Below are 16437 nucleotides of genomic sequence, written 5' to 3' on the forward strand. Positions count from 1 at the left end.
AATTCACTAAAAACTGTTAGAACTAATAAACAAGTTCAGCAAGGTTGCAAGATACAAGATGTACAAAAATCAATTGTATTTCTACACACTTGCAATAAATACTCTGAAAATTAAAGAAAACAATCCCATTCACAGAAGCATGTAAAGAATAAAACTTAAGGGCTTCCCTGGTGGCGCAGTGGTTGAGAATCTGCCTGCCAATGCAGGGGACGCGGGTTCGAGCCCTGGTCTGGGAAGATCCCACATGCTGCAGAGCAACTGGGCCCGTGAGCCACAATTACTGAGCCTGCGCGTCTGGAGCCTGTGCTCCGCAACAAGAGAGGCCGCGATGGTGAGAGGCCCGCGCACCGCGATGAAGAGTGGTGCCCACTTGCCGCAACTAGAGAAAGCCCTCGCACAGAAACGAAGACTCAACACAGTCATAAATAAATAAATAAAAGAACGTGAATTTCTAAAAAAAAAAAAGAAAGAATAAAACTTAAGAATAAATTTAACAAAAGAAATGCAAAACTTATACTTTGAAAACTACAAAATTTTGGTGTTGGAATAAATTAAAGAAAATCTAAATAAATGGGGAAAAAATCCCATGTTTATGGATCGGGAGACTTAACTTTGGTAAGATGGCAGAACTCCCCAAACTGATCTACAGATTCATCAAAAAACCTATCAATGGGCTTCCCTGGTGGCGCAGTGGTTGAGAATCTGCCTGCTAATGCAGGGGACACGGGTTCGAGCCCTGGTCTGGGAAGATCCCACATGCCGCGGAGCGGCTGGGCCCGTGAGCCACAATTACTGAGCCTGCGCGTCTGGAGCCTGTGCTCCGCAACAAGAGAGGCCGTGACAGTGAGAGGCCCGCGCACCGTGATGAAGAGTGGCCCCCGCTTGCCACAACTAGAGAAAGCCCTAGCACAGAAACGAAGACCCAACATAGCAATCAATCAATCAATCAATTAATCAATAAAAAAATAAATCTTTAAAAAAAAAAAAAAAACCTATCAGAATCCCAACTGGCGTCTATAAAGAAATTGATCAGATAATTGTAAAATTCCTATGGATTTTTAAAGGACAAGAATAGCCAAAACAATCCTGAAAAAGAACAAAGTAGGATTCACACTTCCCAATTTCAAAATTTACTACGAAACAGTGTAACCAAGACAGTGTGATACTGGCACAAAGACAGACATACAGACTGATGGAATAAAAATTATGAGTTCAGAAAAGAACTCATACATATATGGTCATTTATGATCAGTTGATTTTCAACAAAGGTACCAAGACCATTCAATGGGGAAAGAACATCTTTTCAACAAATGACGCTGGATAGCCACATGCAAAAGAATGAAGAGGGACTCTTACCCCACACCATCTGAGAAAATTTACTCAATTTGTCATTAAGGAAATGCAAATCAAAATCACGATGAGATACCACTTAATACACACAGGACGACTATAATCAAAAAAAATGGAAAATAACAAGTGTTGGTGGGGATGTAGAGAAATTGGAATTCTTGTGCATTGCTCGTGGGAATATAAAATGATGCAGCCTATGTGGAAAACAATTTGGTAGTTCCTCAAAAAGATAAATGTAGAATGACCATATGACTTATCAATTCCACTCCTGGATATATACTCAAGACAATTAAAAACGTATGTCCACATAGAAACTTGTACACAGATATTTATGACAGCATTATTCATAATAGTCAAAAGGTAGAAACAACCCAAATGTCCATAAACTGATAAATGGATAAACAAAAAGTAGCATATACGTACAATAGAATATTATTCAACCATAAAAAAGAATTAAATATTGATACATGCTACAACACCGATGAACCTTGAAAACATTAAGCATAATAAAGAAGCCCATCATAAAGACCATGTATTACAAGATTCCATTAATATGAAAGTCAGAATAGGGAACTCTCTAGAGTCAGAAAGTACGTTAGTGGTTGTTTAGGGCTGGGATGGGGTGGGGAGAAGAGGTGATTGCTAAAGGATACGGGTTTCTTTTTGAGGTGATAAAATCTTCTAAAATTCACTGTGTTGATGGTTGTACAGCTCTGTGCATACAAAGACCAGTGAAGGTATACCAGTAAATAGGTAAATTATATGGTGTGTGAATTATATCTCAATATAGCTGCTTTTATAAAATAAAAGACTCCATTCCTCCCCACACACTTCATATACCCACACAAAGCCATGCTTTCTCTAGCTCTATGCCTGGAACTTTTAAAAATTGGGTCAACTCCTTCCCTGACTTTGGTGAACTGATCTTTATTTGAGACTTCTGGGCCCTTTTGACAGTTTGAGGTAACTGGCCATTTACACACAAGGGCAAAGTAGTACTTGGATAATTACTAAAGCCACAGTCCTGAATCCTGGGAGCTTAGAGTTTGGAAAAAACGCATCAACCAACCCAACAGCCAGGTTTCCATGAAAGAGGCCTCCGCTTCTGATAACTTTCAAGCACATTCTCAGATCACTCCACCCTTCCCTAGCTCCTCCTTCCCCATTTTCGCCAGTTTCCTTCCCTCCCCCCACCCCACCCCCAACAAACTCTTCACTCTAGGAATAGTGAGCACGTTCCCGCCATCCCCTTCCCAACCGAACTCAACTGCCTCCAGCCTCTCGGCTCACACATAAGGGCCAACAACCAAACTCTCTGATCCGAGTTAAAAGCTTTGTGTTGTGTCTGCTAACAAGCTGGGGGTTTTTGCCTTTTTCCTCCAGCTCAGATTACCTGGTTTCCAAGTGGGCCAACTCTGGGAGAAACCCTCCCAATCAATGCCTTCAGTTGAGTTCTAAATGTCCAAGCCTCTTACTCCAGAGGAATGAGAAACAGACCAGAGGAAAAACATGTTGCAACACAGTTATTACATTATTTCTTTATCACCAAGGTCTCCAGGTGGGGGGTAGAGTGAGACATGAAAAGCTTTTGCATTTAATGAATAAATGCCTTGTAGTTCTCTTTGGCTCCTCTTTAAAGAATTCCAAACACATTGCAAATGCTCTCTCAGTCTTCCACATGCCACCAGGAGGGAGTTGGAGAAGTAAAACCCATTTCACAGATCCAGAAATGAAGGCAGCAAGTAACCTGATAACTTTCTTGATCCCCAAACAAGTTCTTAGGCTACTCCTTTCACCATCAAATTTATGTCCTACTTTTTTTTAATAAAGTATTTTTTTTAATATTTATTTATTTTATTTATTTATTTTCCTTATTTTTTTGGCTGCATTGGGTCTTAGTTGTGGCACACAGGATCATCAGTGAGGCATGCGGGATCTTTTGTTACAGCGTGCCGGCTTCTCTCTAGTTGTGTGTGGGCTTCTCTCTACTTGTGGCGTGCGGGTTTTCTCTCTCTAGTTGTGGTGCGTGGGCTCTAGGGCACAAGGGCTCTGTAGTTTGCAGCACGCGGCTCTCCCGTTGAGGCACGCAAGCTCAATAGTTGTGGTGCGTGGGCTTAGTTGTCCCACGGCATGTAGGATCTTAGTTCCCCGACCAGGGATTGAACCCAAATCCCCTGCATTGGAAGGCGGATTCTTTACCACTGGACCACCAGGGAAGTCCCTGTCCCACATTTTTTGAATGTTCCTCCTAGACTCCCACTACTTGCTTTTCCAAGCCAAACTCTACTACCACTCAAACACACTTCTTCCATCATGTGACTACAAAAACCCAGTCCATCCGGATACTTGCTTCTCTGGAACACACAAAGGCAAGTTACTAATGATATTGTATTGTGTGGATGGAGTGCCCTAGCAGAGTGGTGCCCTGCCAGAGATTAAATTTGTGGGGTTTTGTTTTCTTTTCTTTTCTGTAGAGGGAGCATTTATCTGCTTCTTCAAGGTATGGGCTATGATGTCAGGTAAAATAGCCTAGAAAAATTTTAAATAAAAGAAACATAAGAATTTTAAGATAAAGGAAGAGCATCTGTCAAGCTGAAAACTAAACAAAACTGAAACCCAAATCAATGGAAATGGAAAAGAATGATCAATATAAAATGTCGGGATAATTGGTTCCCTATTTGTAAAATAAATCAATTTAGATTTTGGTAAGGACCTTATACCATATATCAAAATCAATTCCAGAATGATTAAAGAGCTAAATGGAAAAAAGATAAAATCATACCTAGCGTGATGGTTAATTTTATGTGTCAACTTGACTAGGCCATGAGCTGACCAGATATTTGGGCAAACGTTATTCTTGGTGTTACTGTGAGGGTGTTTTGGAATAAAATGAACATTTAAATTGGTAGACTGAGTAAAGCAAATTGCCCTCCCTAATGTGGAGGGGCCTCATCCAATCAGGTGAAGGCCTGAATAAAACAAAAGATTGACCCTCCCCCAAACAAGAAGGAATTCTCCTGCCTGACAGATCTTTGAACTGGAACATTGGCTCTCCCTGGTTTACCGAAGTCTGGCGGTCTTCAGACTCAAACTGGAACACCAGGGCTAAAGATTTTGGGCTTACCAGCCTCCATAATCATGTGAGCCAATTCCTTATAATAAACCCCCTTTCTCTCTCTCTCTCTCTCTCTCTCTCTCTCTCTCTGTCTCTCTGTCTCTCTCTCTCTCTCATTCTACTCTAGTCATTCTATTCACTCTTTTTCTCTGGAGAACCTGGATACCAAAGAATACACCTGAGGGAAAAAAGATAGAGGAGATTTATAAACCTCAGGTTTAGAAAAGACTTTCCAGTCTTAAAAAATGATGTTGTGAGGAACCTTATGGCAGAAATCTCAAACCTCACCCCAATCTGTGCCTCAGAATTATCTGGGGCCCTGGCCCACTCCCAGGGGTCTGAATTAATCTATGACAATGCTAAGGCACTGGTTATTTTTTTAAAGCTTCTCAGTGATTCTCATAGACAGCTAGGTTGAGAACCACTGCAGTAAAGAAAAAGATGAACATCTTTAACTACATCAAACGTAATGCTTAGAAGACTTCAAGGTTTAAGATAGTGGACTAAAGGTATTCCTTCCTCCTGATCCTCTCAGAAAGCACATGAAAACAATGAGAATGAAAGACAAACTCCACTTTTGATGAAATTAAGAGCCATCTGTAACCTAAATAATAACAGGGCAGGTAGAAGAAGAAAACTGATGAGGCAGAGGAGAAACATAAGTACCTGAAGAAAAAGTTCCAATTAGAAGCAAGATATTTTCTAAGCAGAACTCTTCAAATACTCAGAAACTGGAGGCACCTGGTACCACAGAATGAGGAATAAACTATGGAGCTAAATCAGAGAGATTGATGGAAAGTCCATAAATGGAACCCTTTAAACCTGCACTGACCCCTTCCTTGGGCAGGCAAACAGACAGCTCTTTCCAACCTCCAGGAAGTGTAGTCTCTAGAGAAAGGGAACCAGATAAACTACAAACCCCCGGAATCCCCAGGAAGGGGTGGAAGAAATGCAGACCCCAAACCAGGGGTTAAACCAGAGTCTGCACATTGAACCATAGCGAGAAACTTGGCCCCTTGCCCTTGCCCAACTGCCAGAGGGCTACAGCATGATTTATAACCCAAGGCAGGGACTGACTGCTTGGCACAGTGTCTAACTTGGGGCACTAAAGTGTGAGGAGAACATGCTCTTTGATAGAAAAGTAATTCAGGAGAAAGACAAGCATCTGTACAACTTTCCCCATGAAGCCTTAGGTGCAGTAGGACGAACTCCTTTCCTTGCATGACGAGAGGTTGCTGGGAGAGGGAACCTCCAACAGACTTATTGAGGAGAGATTTTATCTGCTGGGACAACTGTCAATATAGACACAAGTGGCCTTTAGGGAAGAAAACACCTTCTTAAATATTCCTGTGTCCAGGAAGGAAAATGTGGCATCAAAATGGTTCACTGTGATCTCAGGATAAAGTACTCAAACCTCAAAGCCCTTCCATGCTCTGACCCTTCAGCCCACCTCTCACCCCAGGACCCTCACAGACTCCAACACCAACCGAGCTGAAATCCTTTCAGCTCTTCCCACATACCAAGCTCTCTCCTGCTCCTGGCCTTCAACCCACTCTTCTCTGTCTCTGGAACTCTCTCTCCATCCCCACTTCCTACTTGTTCAAAATGGTCCAGAAGCAAAGACGAACTGTGGCTTCTGCAGAGACAGTTTAAGCAGTGGGTCTCAGAAAATAGAACTTTGTGTGTCTAATTTCTACACACATTTCAGGTGTCAGCCACTGAGAAACTTTGTCTTCTTTCCCTCACCCTTCAGAGCACCTTCTCTGAGGTGTCTCCCGGCAACTTCTCATCATGCAAGGAAAGGATCTCCTTTCACTGCACCTTGGCCCTTCATGGGGAAGTTGTATGGGCTCTTGTCTTTCTCCCTGAATTGTGAATACCTCTGTGCTCTACTATACATGTAAGGAGATATAAGGTAATGGGAAAAGGACTTGGAGTGATGGCTCAGGTTCAGGCAGATAGAATCATCCACCTCAGAGACTTCTGGGGCCTGCATTAGAATCACTGGTAAAGACCCCAAGACCGATTGCCCATCTCATTGACTGGATCCACTGAAGCAGTTCCAAGGATGGGAGTGGCCCCATAAAGGCAGGGGGAAGGACCTTTGGGTGTCTGGTTCACTGTGGGCCTCACTATGAAGCCCTGGGATTCAGTGAGACAAAAAGCAATAGACAGTTAGTGGCAGGCTCCAATCATTAAGGAACTCAATACTCAAAAAAAAAATTTGCTAATATTATTTCCATTTTCTCTCTTTTACAATTCAGATTTTTTAAAATTTTTCAACAAGTATTACTTTGAAGGCAGTGATTTTTTAATTTTTAATTTTTATTGTGGTAAAATACACATAGCATAAAGTTTACGATTTTAACCATTTCACATCATACAACTTAGTGGCATTTAATATATTCACAGTGTTGGGCATCACCACTATCTAGTTCCAAAACATTTTCATTATCCCTAAAGGAAACCTCATATTTGTTAAGCAGGCACTTCTCATTCACCATTCCTCCCAGCCCTTGGCAATCACTCATCTGTTTTCTGTCTCTGTGATTTTGCCTGTTCTGGATTTAAATTATATATAAACGGAATCATACAATATGTGGCCTTTTCTGTCTGGCTTCTTTCACTTGGCATGTTTTCTAGGTTCATCCACATTGTAGCATATATCAATACTTGATCCTTTTTTATGGCTGAGTAATATTTCATTTTATGAATGTACCCTATTTTGCTTATCCATTCATCAGTTGATGGACATTTTAGGTTGTTTCCAATGAGTATTATTTCTGCAATCAGGAAAAAAATAATAAAGTTTTGGATTGTTGCTTGTTTTGTTTTATTTGGGGTACCCAGAAGGCAGATGGAAGTTCATGTTCTAGTTCTTTCTTCACTCACTGACCAAAGGCAAATGTCCTATTTTCTCAATTCTAAGGCCCCTGGGTTTTGTTTGCTGTCTTGGTTTAGATTTTTATTTTAATGTTTCTGAAACGTGAATTCATCTTGTGATCTGTTTACTTTTATAAGGGTGCTTCTTTTTCCTTTCTGTAAAGCTAGTACTACATTTCATCAATTTGAAAACACTGTCAATGCACTATTATTTTATGTACCACTAAGAAAACAAAAACAATAGCAATTCAACTATGACAGTGCTTTTCTACCCACCAATTTCAGAGTTGATAAAATATTTTTTAAATCTTAAAATCAATGAAATGTGATCTTAAACCTATGAGAACTTAGAATCAAATATTTTGCCTATATGGTCTTTTTTTTTAACATCTTTATTGGAGTATAATTGCTTTACAATGTTGTGTACCTATATGATCTTGCTAAAAGGAATGATGAGTAGAGATAGACAAAGAAACAGCTATGTCCTGTGTGGACCTTTCCCTTTAGGTAATTAGAGGAGTTGTGGACATCAGAGCTTCAGGAAAGGTTTTAAGAAACCATCTAAGCTATCCGTACCCTACAGATGAGGACCTGTGGGCCCCAGATGTTTAGCGATTTGCTGCATCTCTCTCAACTGAATAGAAATCCAGGAGTCCTGTGGCACGTGTGTTCATGCAGGTGCACTACACACACAGATCTAACAGCTAAGTAAAATCGTGTCACACCTTGCCAGGGGAAATTGTAAAAGACTTTCAAATGGCCAGAAAGGACTACTCGATTATAATAGCCTTTCATTGTCTTTGAGCTATTCTACAACTATGTAAATTGTAGAAACTGATAATAATGCAAATTCCTTGTATCCACAGAAATGCAAACAAATTGAATCCAGTGGAATGCAACTGATCATTGCCCTCTAGATAGTCCAGTTTTACATCTATTTGTAAATTTATTTCAGCATTCGCTATTATCTATCTATATATATAGTTCTTCAAATTCCCCTTTGAACCAAGTGCAGCTTCTTACTGGTTCCCTCATTCATTAGTGATTTAAACAAAATCTTTGACATATATTCATTTTATATTTGTAGTAAAGTCCTAAGTTTACCTTTGAAAAATTATCCATTAACTATCTGCAAAATAGAATGTCAGTCAGTCATTAAAAATCAGGTTTATTCTCAAAGATCTAAAAATAGAACTACTATATGACCCAGCAATTCCACTCCTGAGTATATATTCAAGAAAAGCAAAAACACTAATTTGAGGGCTTCCCTGGTGGCTCAGTGGTTGAGAATCTGCCTGCCAATGCAGGGAACACGGGTTCGAGCCCTGGTCTGGGAAGATCCCACATGCCACGGAGCAACTAGGCCCGTGAGCCACAATTACTGAGCCTGCGCGTCTGGAGCCTGTGCTCCGCAACAAGAGAGGCCGCGATAATGAGAGGCCCGCACACCGTGATGAAGAGTGGCCCCCACTTGCCACAACTAGAGAAAGCCCTCGCACAGAAACAAAGACCCAACACAGCCATAAATAAATAAATAAATAAACCCAAAGTTTAAAAAAAAAAACACTAATTTGAAAAGATACACGCCCTCCAATATTCATAACAGCATTATTTACAATTGCCAAGATACAGAAGCAACCTAAGTGTCCATCAACAGATGAATGGATAAAGAAGATGTGATATACACACACGCAATGGAATACTACTCAGCCATAAAGGAGAATGAAATTTTGCCATTTGCAACAACGTAGATGGACTCTCAGGGTATTTTTCTAAGTAAAATAAGTCAGACAGAGAAAGAAAATACTGTATGATATCACTTACATGTGGAATCTAAAAAATAAAACCAACTAGTGAATATAACAAAAAAGAAGCAGACTTACAGATACAGAGAACAAACTGGTAGTTACCAGTGGAGAGAGGGAAGAGGGGAAGGGCAAGATGGGGTAGAGGATTAAGAGGTACAAACTATTATGTATAAAATTAACAAACTACAAGGAAATATAGCCAATATTTTATAATAACTATAAATGGAATATAACCTTTAAAAATTGTAAATCATTATGTTGTACACCTGTAATTTATATAATATTATACATCAACTATACCACAACAAAATAAAGAAAAAAGAAAGAAAAAGAAAAAGAATTATGTTTACAGAGTTTTTTGCTTAAATGACAATAAAACTTCTTAAGAAATAGTGTCAGGTGAAGAAAAGATACAATATTGAAAAATGCAGTGTGATTCCACTATGTCAAAAATATACAGAAAATCAAATGGAAAGAAATAAGACAAAATAGTGACTGCCGATAGGTACTGAGTATGAGCAGGGTTTTTTGGTTCCTGCTTCTTTATATCATTCTGCACTTGGCACGTTTTTACAGTGAACATGAATTGCTTTTACAGTCCAAAAAAAAAACTTTGAAGAGGAAAGAATACAATATGTTCTATCCTCAAAACAAGACCTAAGACATGGAGAAACAGGTAGAGCAGGGATTCGGAAACAAACAGCGCCTGCAAGACAATAAGTGACCAAAGGCCTCCCCAGGGTACAGGGGACTGGCAGCTTGCCAGGAAGCTGAAGGGCCTCTTGCATTTCTTGGGTATTTTATTTTTCCTTCTTACAATGGAAATATGCATGGCTCAGTGTTTGCTCCTAAGAAAATAACGTCTAGACAAATCGGTGTAAAATAAAGATTTGAAATTAAATTATATGTATAGCCTAGAAAAACACCTACCCAGCCCTCAATCTCCACCAAGATGCTCATTAGGTGGTTTAGTGAATGCTTATTACCTGTCCCTGTCAGAGATAGTACCAGGGCCTTTTTTTAACCAAGAAATCTGCCAGAACCACATTCCAGAACTTTCCAGAATTACACGAACCAGAACAACATTCCAAAACCTTGGGCTTAACAGATGTCAGTCACTGACCCCAAAAGACATGCCCCATAAAGATGAAGTTTAATGCTCAAACAGGGTAATCAAATGAATTCATCTGACTCAGGGAGCTTATAGTCTAGTGAGAAATCTGCACCGGCACAGAATTACACAACAAAATGATAAATGGCATGACTTGACTGAGAGGTGTTGGAGGGGCTGGGGCGTGCAGAGGAAGAAACCCCTGACTTTACCTGGCAAAAGCCTTTCTGGAATTGCAGACAATTAAACTGAATCAAGACGAAAAGTTCTTCCACTCAGAGAAAAGGAAAAGAACTTTCCAGGACAAGGATATAGCTTGAGCACTTGCATGGGAGAAAAAGACCAACATTGTGGACCCGGTAGCTCTATATGGCTGAAGTGTAAGAGGTGAATGACCAAATAACCAGAAGTGTGGCTGGAAAGAAAGGCAGGAGCCCAGATCACCAGGTCACGGCCAGGGTGAAGTCTAGGAGGGAGAGCACAGCAGGCCCGTCAGTGCCCTGTATCACATTGCCAACTACAGTACCTTGTCAAGAAGAGTCATGGGAGGGCACTGTTCAACCATTTGGCAAGTGTCATTTTGATTTGTTAATGTATAAACCTGTATAATTTACCAGCATTTCCAGTGTGATGGTTAATTTTATGTGTCAAATTGGCCATGGGGTACCCAGATTAAACATTATTTCTGTAAGGGTGTCTCGATGTGATTAGCAATTTAACTGGTGAACTCAGTGAAGGAGATCGCACTCCCGAAAGTGGGTATGCATCATCCAATCCACTGAGGGCCCAAAAGAACAAAAGGCAGAGGAAAGAAGAATTTACCCCTTTTTTCCTGCCTCTTGTTTAAGTACCTCATCTCATCTTCTGTGGCCCTCGGACTGGGCTTCACACCATCAGCTTCCCTGGGTCTCCCACTTGCAGATGCAGATCATGGGACTTCTCAGTCTCTATAATTGAGTGAGGCAATTGCTCATAATAAATCTGTGTGTGTGTGTGTGCACGTGTGTGTGTGTACTGGTTCTGTTTCTCTGGAGAAGCCTGTGCTACATCCAGGTAGTATTGCAAGTTGGTCTGTTTACGCCATAAGATTTTTTTAGACCCTGCAAACTCTGGACTGAGGTTCTCACAGGGTCAGCAACCTCTCAGAAACCGTGTCCAATCAGCTGCCCTACTCTTCTGCTCTGGGAGGTGGTACCCCTGACCTGGGCTCCCAAGCACTGCTGGGGAGAATCACATAATCACTGGGACTGCTGCCAACAAAGATTCCGGGGCTCCATCCCAGCTATGGGCTTGACACCATATTGCATCTCAGTGAAGGTTTTCCTCAATCATCTCCACTTCCCCCCAGCCCGGCCTCACACTGCCTTCCTCTCCCGTGGATATCCTCATTCTCACATCAGAGAGATTTGAGGCTGACAGCCCTGTGCTCCTTTGACTGCTCTTCTCCATCTCCTACTACCTTTCCCACCCTTCTCCCTCAAGGACCCTTCTAGAGGCCAAGTCATTCTGACCCTGAGCAGACCTTGATCTCAATTCCCAGTCCTCACTGGCATTGTCAGCCTCTCTCTTTCACCCAGTCATCCTTCATCCCACAGCAAAGGGAAATCCAGGCTATGGGCACTGCAGCTGCCCCTGCTTGAAGGGACAGATTAAAATGAGTGTTGTTGAAAACAGGAGATCACATGAGCAGATACGCTAGAAGGCACCAAGACGAGCCTTGAACTAGGGCTAGGAGGACCAGTCTTCTCAAGCAGGGGCTGACACTTGAATCTTGGGTTGGCCCAGCCAAAGTCTGGGGAGCAAGAGCTTACCAAACCGTACGTTGATTTAGAAAAGTTTGGAGTTCAATTCCTAATCTTTCTGCTCCTAAAAGGTCAGGGCAGCCCTGTAAGCCTCCACTGGCAGGTTTGGAAGATGAAAAGTACAGGAACAGAAGAAAGCAGTCGGTGGCCGTCAAAGGTTTAGAAAACCTTTTTGCTCTTACGCATCCATTCTCCCTGCGTCCCTGTGCCCCTGCACATGCGCAGACCCATCCACACCAAACCCACGCCCTTCTCAGCCACCCAGCATCTTCTGGTTCAGCCCGTCTCAAGAAACTAGCTGTGCCCAGAAGCACATCCCTAGGATTTTTAAACCTAGTTTGCATTTCAAGAGAAAGTTAAGTTGCATTCCGTGACTTAGTTTATATTTACCTCTTCCACCGGCTGGTGCCAAGCTGCTGTAGACGTCTCCACAATAAGCCTCTCTTCTTTGAAACAGGAAGTGCCATTTGGCCCAGCCTGAAAGGAGTAGACCTTCTAGTGCCCTGGAGGAGAGCCACCCGGGATTGGCCCTGGTGCCTCCCTCTGTCCCCTCTTTGGGCTGAAGGGGCTGTAGGGTGGGATCTGGCATTCCCCCGAGGAAGCAGGGGGTCGGGCCAGGGGAGTAATGTTTACTTAAAGCTTCTCTGCAGCTAGAACTGAGAGAACTGGGTTATAGTTTTTTGGGGAAAGACCAGGTCCTGGTCTCTATCATCTCTAGTTTAAAATAGATTTAGGGGCTTCCCTGGTGGCGCAGTGGTTGAGAATCTGCCTGCCAATGCAGGGGACACGGGTTCGAGCCCTGGTCTGGGAAGATCCCACATGCCGCGGAGCAACTAGGCCCGTGAGCCACAACTGCTGAGCCTGCGCGTCTGGAGCCTGTGCTCCGCAACAAGAGAGGCCGCGACAGTGAGAGGCCCGCGCACCGCGATGAAGAGTGGCCCCCGCTTGCCACAACTAGAGAAAGCCCTCGCACAGAAACGAAGACCCAACACAGCCATAAATAAATAAATAAATAAAAATTTTAAAAAATAAAAATAAAATAGATTTAATGTCCTCTGCAAAACAAACTGAAAAAGTGGCCATGGGCTCATTGTGAGTGCTGTCGGCCTGGGAGAAGTAAGCTCCGAGTGGGGAGGGGCAGAAGGGACCCATCTCTCTTTGCCTTGGTGACAGTGGGAGTTTACAGACCTATATCAGCAGCAGCTGGTAGAGACTCTTCCCTCATCCCAGTCACGGCTCAGTTGCCAAAAGTACAGTCCTGATTGGAGAAAGCTCTGCCCAGTTTCCCCACCATGCGGTGTGAGGGCAGGCCAAGGTCACTTGTGAAATTCCAGGCTGGTCTGTGGCCATCATGTCCCCAATCCTACTCTCCCTTCCTCTAAGTCCAGCAGACCTGAATTCCCGCTGAAGGATGGAAAGCTCAGACACCCCCTAACAATGGTAGGCTTTCCAGTGGGCACTGGGGCACAGGAGGGCCTCCCCTCTTTCCTTCCAGTCCCACCAGGACAACAGCTGCCTACTGCTAAAGGGACACGTCTCATCTGTGAAGCTTGCACTGCTTCTGGGTTCTAAGCTTGGCCAGAGAGCAGCTCTGTGTAGGAAGGGCCTCGAGGCTGGAGTGCAGTGAGGTTAAGCCTGCCACCTTCGGGACAGGCAAGCAGAAAGCACCACCAGCTTGGGGAAAAATCAGTCCTTTCATCTGGTCTACTCTGTCTCACCTTCTCACCAGGCACAAAGCTGAAAGCAGGGAATTTGGATTTCAAGCAGGCAATCTGAGACGACTGTCAGGTTCAAGTCTATAGGAATTAAACAGAGATGAGGTCACCAGCCCACAGACTCCATTTTCTGACCACAGGGCTCCCACATACCTGTTTTGATCTCTGTGTTCAATCTTTTCACTAAAGGCCCAAGCCCTCTCTGCAATGTGATGTTACCTCTCCTCCCATTAAGAGATGGAGTTTATGTCTCCATCCCCTTGAACCTGGGCAGTCCTTGTGACAAGCTTTGGTCAACAGAATGTGGAGGACATGATGCTATGTAAGTTCTAGAGCCTAGGCCTTAAGCGACCTTGCAACTTCCACCTTCGCTCTCATGAAATGATGCCCTCCAGTCAGTGGAGTTTACTCCTGCATGAGAGGCTACATGCAGAACCGAGGCACCCCAGCCAACAGCCAGCACCCACTGTCAGATGTGTGAATGAGACCGGCTTGGCCCTTCTAGCTGCTGTTCTAGCTGCTCTGTGACTGTTCATAGTATTAGCGAGCCCAGGCAAGATAACAACAGAACTGCCTGGCAACAAAATCATCAGAAATAATAAACTGTTATCTTAAGATACTCAGTCTTGGGGTGGTTTATCACCTCAAGCCTTTGCTGTCTGTCACCTGGAGCCAAGATGCTAGGCCCAATTGCCCATCCCTAGTCTTCTTGTTGCCCCAGTGAGCCCCACTCCCCAAGCCTGGCCTGCTATTCCCATTCCACTGACCCTGCCTTGGTCTCATGGACCCTTCCTTGGGCCCTGAAACCAGACTCGCTAAACTATTCTTTGATACGCCCACTGCCATTCATTAATCACCAGGCGTGGCAAGATCACCCATCCCAGATTCCCTGCTGTGAGTGGCTAACTTCTGCCTGAACCACCTTCGAGCCCACCACCCACTTCAGTCAAGGAACCTTACCTGCTGTCTATATTTACACGTCAGCCTCACGGATAGGCCTCCAGCGCCTGCCCCATCCAAGCAGGCCTTTGTCAGGCTATAGCCCCAACTTCTTTCAGTGTCATTCCTTCCTGTCTAGATGGGTTTGGTCTGGAGCCTGAAGATAAAATACTTATAATGTAATTATAGATTGTCTTTCTCCCAAGCTGTGAGTTTTTTAAGGGCAGGGACCAGGTCTTATTCATCTTTGAATCTCCAAGGCCTCCTTGTGTATGGGAGAAGGAAGTTATGAAAGCAGGAAGGCAAGATGGATGGATGGATGAAAGGAAAGGAGAGAAGAAGGGAGGGAGGGAGGGAGGAAGGAAGGAAGGAAGGGAGGGTTCAGTAGGGCAATGACCTTCCATTATCTTCAGCCCCATCCACTTCCCCAAAAACTTTTATATTAAAATAGATTAAGAGTTTAGGCATCCTCTATCCATTCCTGGTTTCACAATGCCCTGGGACATACATGCAAAGTTGGGCACAAAGTAACTTGGCTAAAGTACAGAATATTTGGAAATAATACAAGGTGAGGTGGGGGGTGGAGAAGAACTGACAGCGGGAGATTCAGAGGGAGACATCAGGAAGCTGACAGTCCTCACTACAGTTAGTTTGCTCCTGGGAATCAGTCTGACAGGAAAAGATCAGTGAAGTTGGCTGTTTCATCAAACAAGCTGTTCAGTCAAAAGAGACTATTTCTCAGAAAATAGTCTAATTACATTTTCAGTGAAACTTCTAAGACCTGTTCTAGCAGCCTGATTTGCCTTCTGTCTTGGGGAAGATTTGTCAGATTGTAATGCTCTATAAAAATGTTAGCTAATTTGGGTTTCCCTGGTGGCGCAGTGGTTAAGAATCTGCCTGCCAACGCAGGGGACACAGGTTCAAACCCTGGTCTGGGAAGATCCCACATGCCACGGAGCAACTAAACCCGTGCACCACAACTACTGAGCCTGCACTCTAGAGCCCGGGAGCCACAACTACTGAGCCCTCATGCTGCAACTACTGAAGCCCGTGCGCCTAGAGCCCGTGCTCTGCGACAAGAGAAGCCACTGCAATGAGAAGCCCCTGCACCGCAACGAAGAGTAGCCCCCGCTCACCGCAACTAGAGAAAGCCTGCGCACAACAACGAAGACCCAATGCAGCTAAAAATAAATAAATAAATAAATTTTTTTAAACAATGTTAACTGTAATTTTTATTTTACATTATAGACAAGACTAGAGTCCATGCACAGTATAGAATAGTAGTTTTATGTAACTGTCTTTGAAGTTACACAGACCTTGGGTTCAAATCCAGGCTCTACCTTAACTAGTCATAGGACCCTAAGTTACTTAATTTCCATGAACTTTAATTTCCTCATCTGTAAAATGACTTCACAGGTGGTGGTAAGCATCAGAGATAACACATGTAAAGTTCCTAGCAGAGCACCTGGCCCAGAGTAACTGCTCAAAACATCAGCTACCATTAATAATAAAAACATAATAAATATTAGCTACTACTAATCACAGTTTATTACATACAAGAAAGTTAAACTCTCTTGAGGAAAATAAGATGCTTAATCCTTTCACCCAGATAAGCTGGAGACTGGGGGTGCTGAACAAAGTTGCAGCTTTGGGTTCCCCGAGGAATCCACTGCCAGGCAGCCTCTCAGAGAATCAGCAACCCAAAGACACTGGG

Source organism: Balaenoptera acutorostrata, chromosome 12 (assembly GCF_949987535.1).
Source record: "Balaenoptera acutorostrata chromosome 12, mBalAcu1.1, whole genome shotgun sequence".
Taxonomy (NCBI): Eukaryota; Metazoa; Chordata; class Mammalia; order Artiodactyla; family Balaenopteridae; genus Balaenoptera; species Balaenoptera acutorostrata.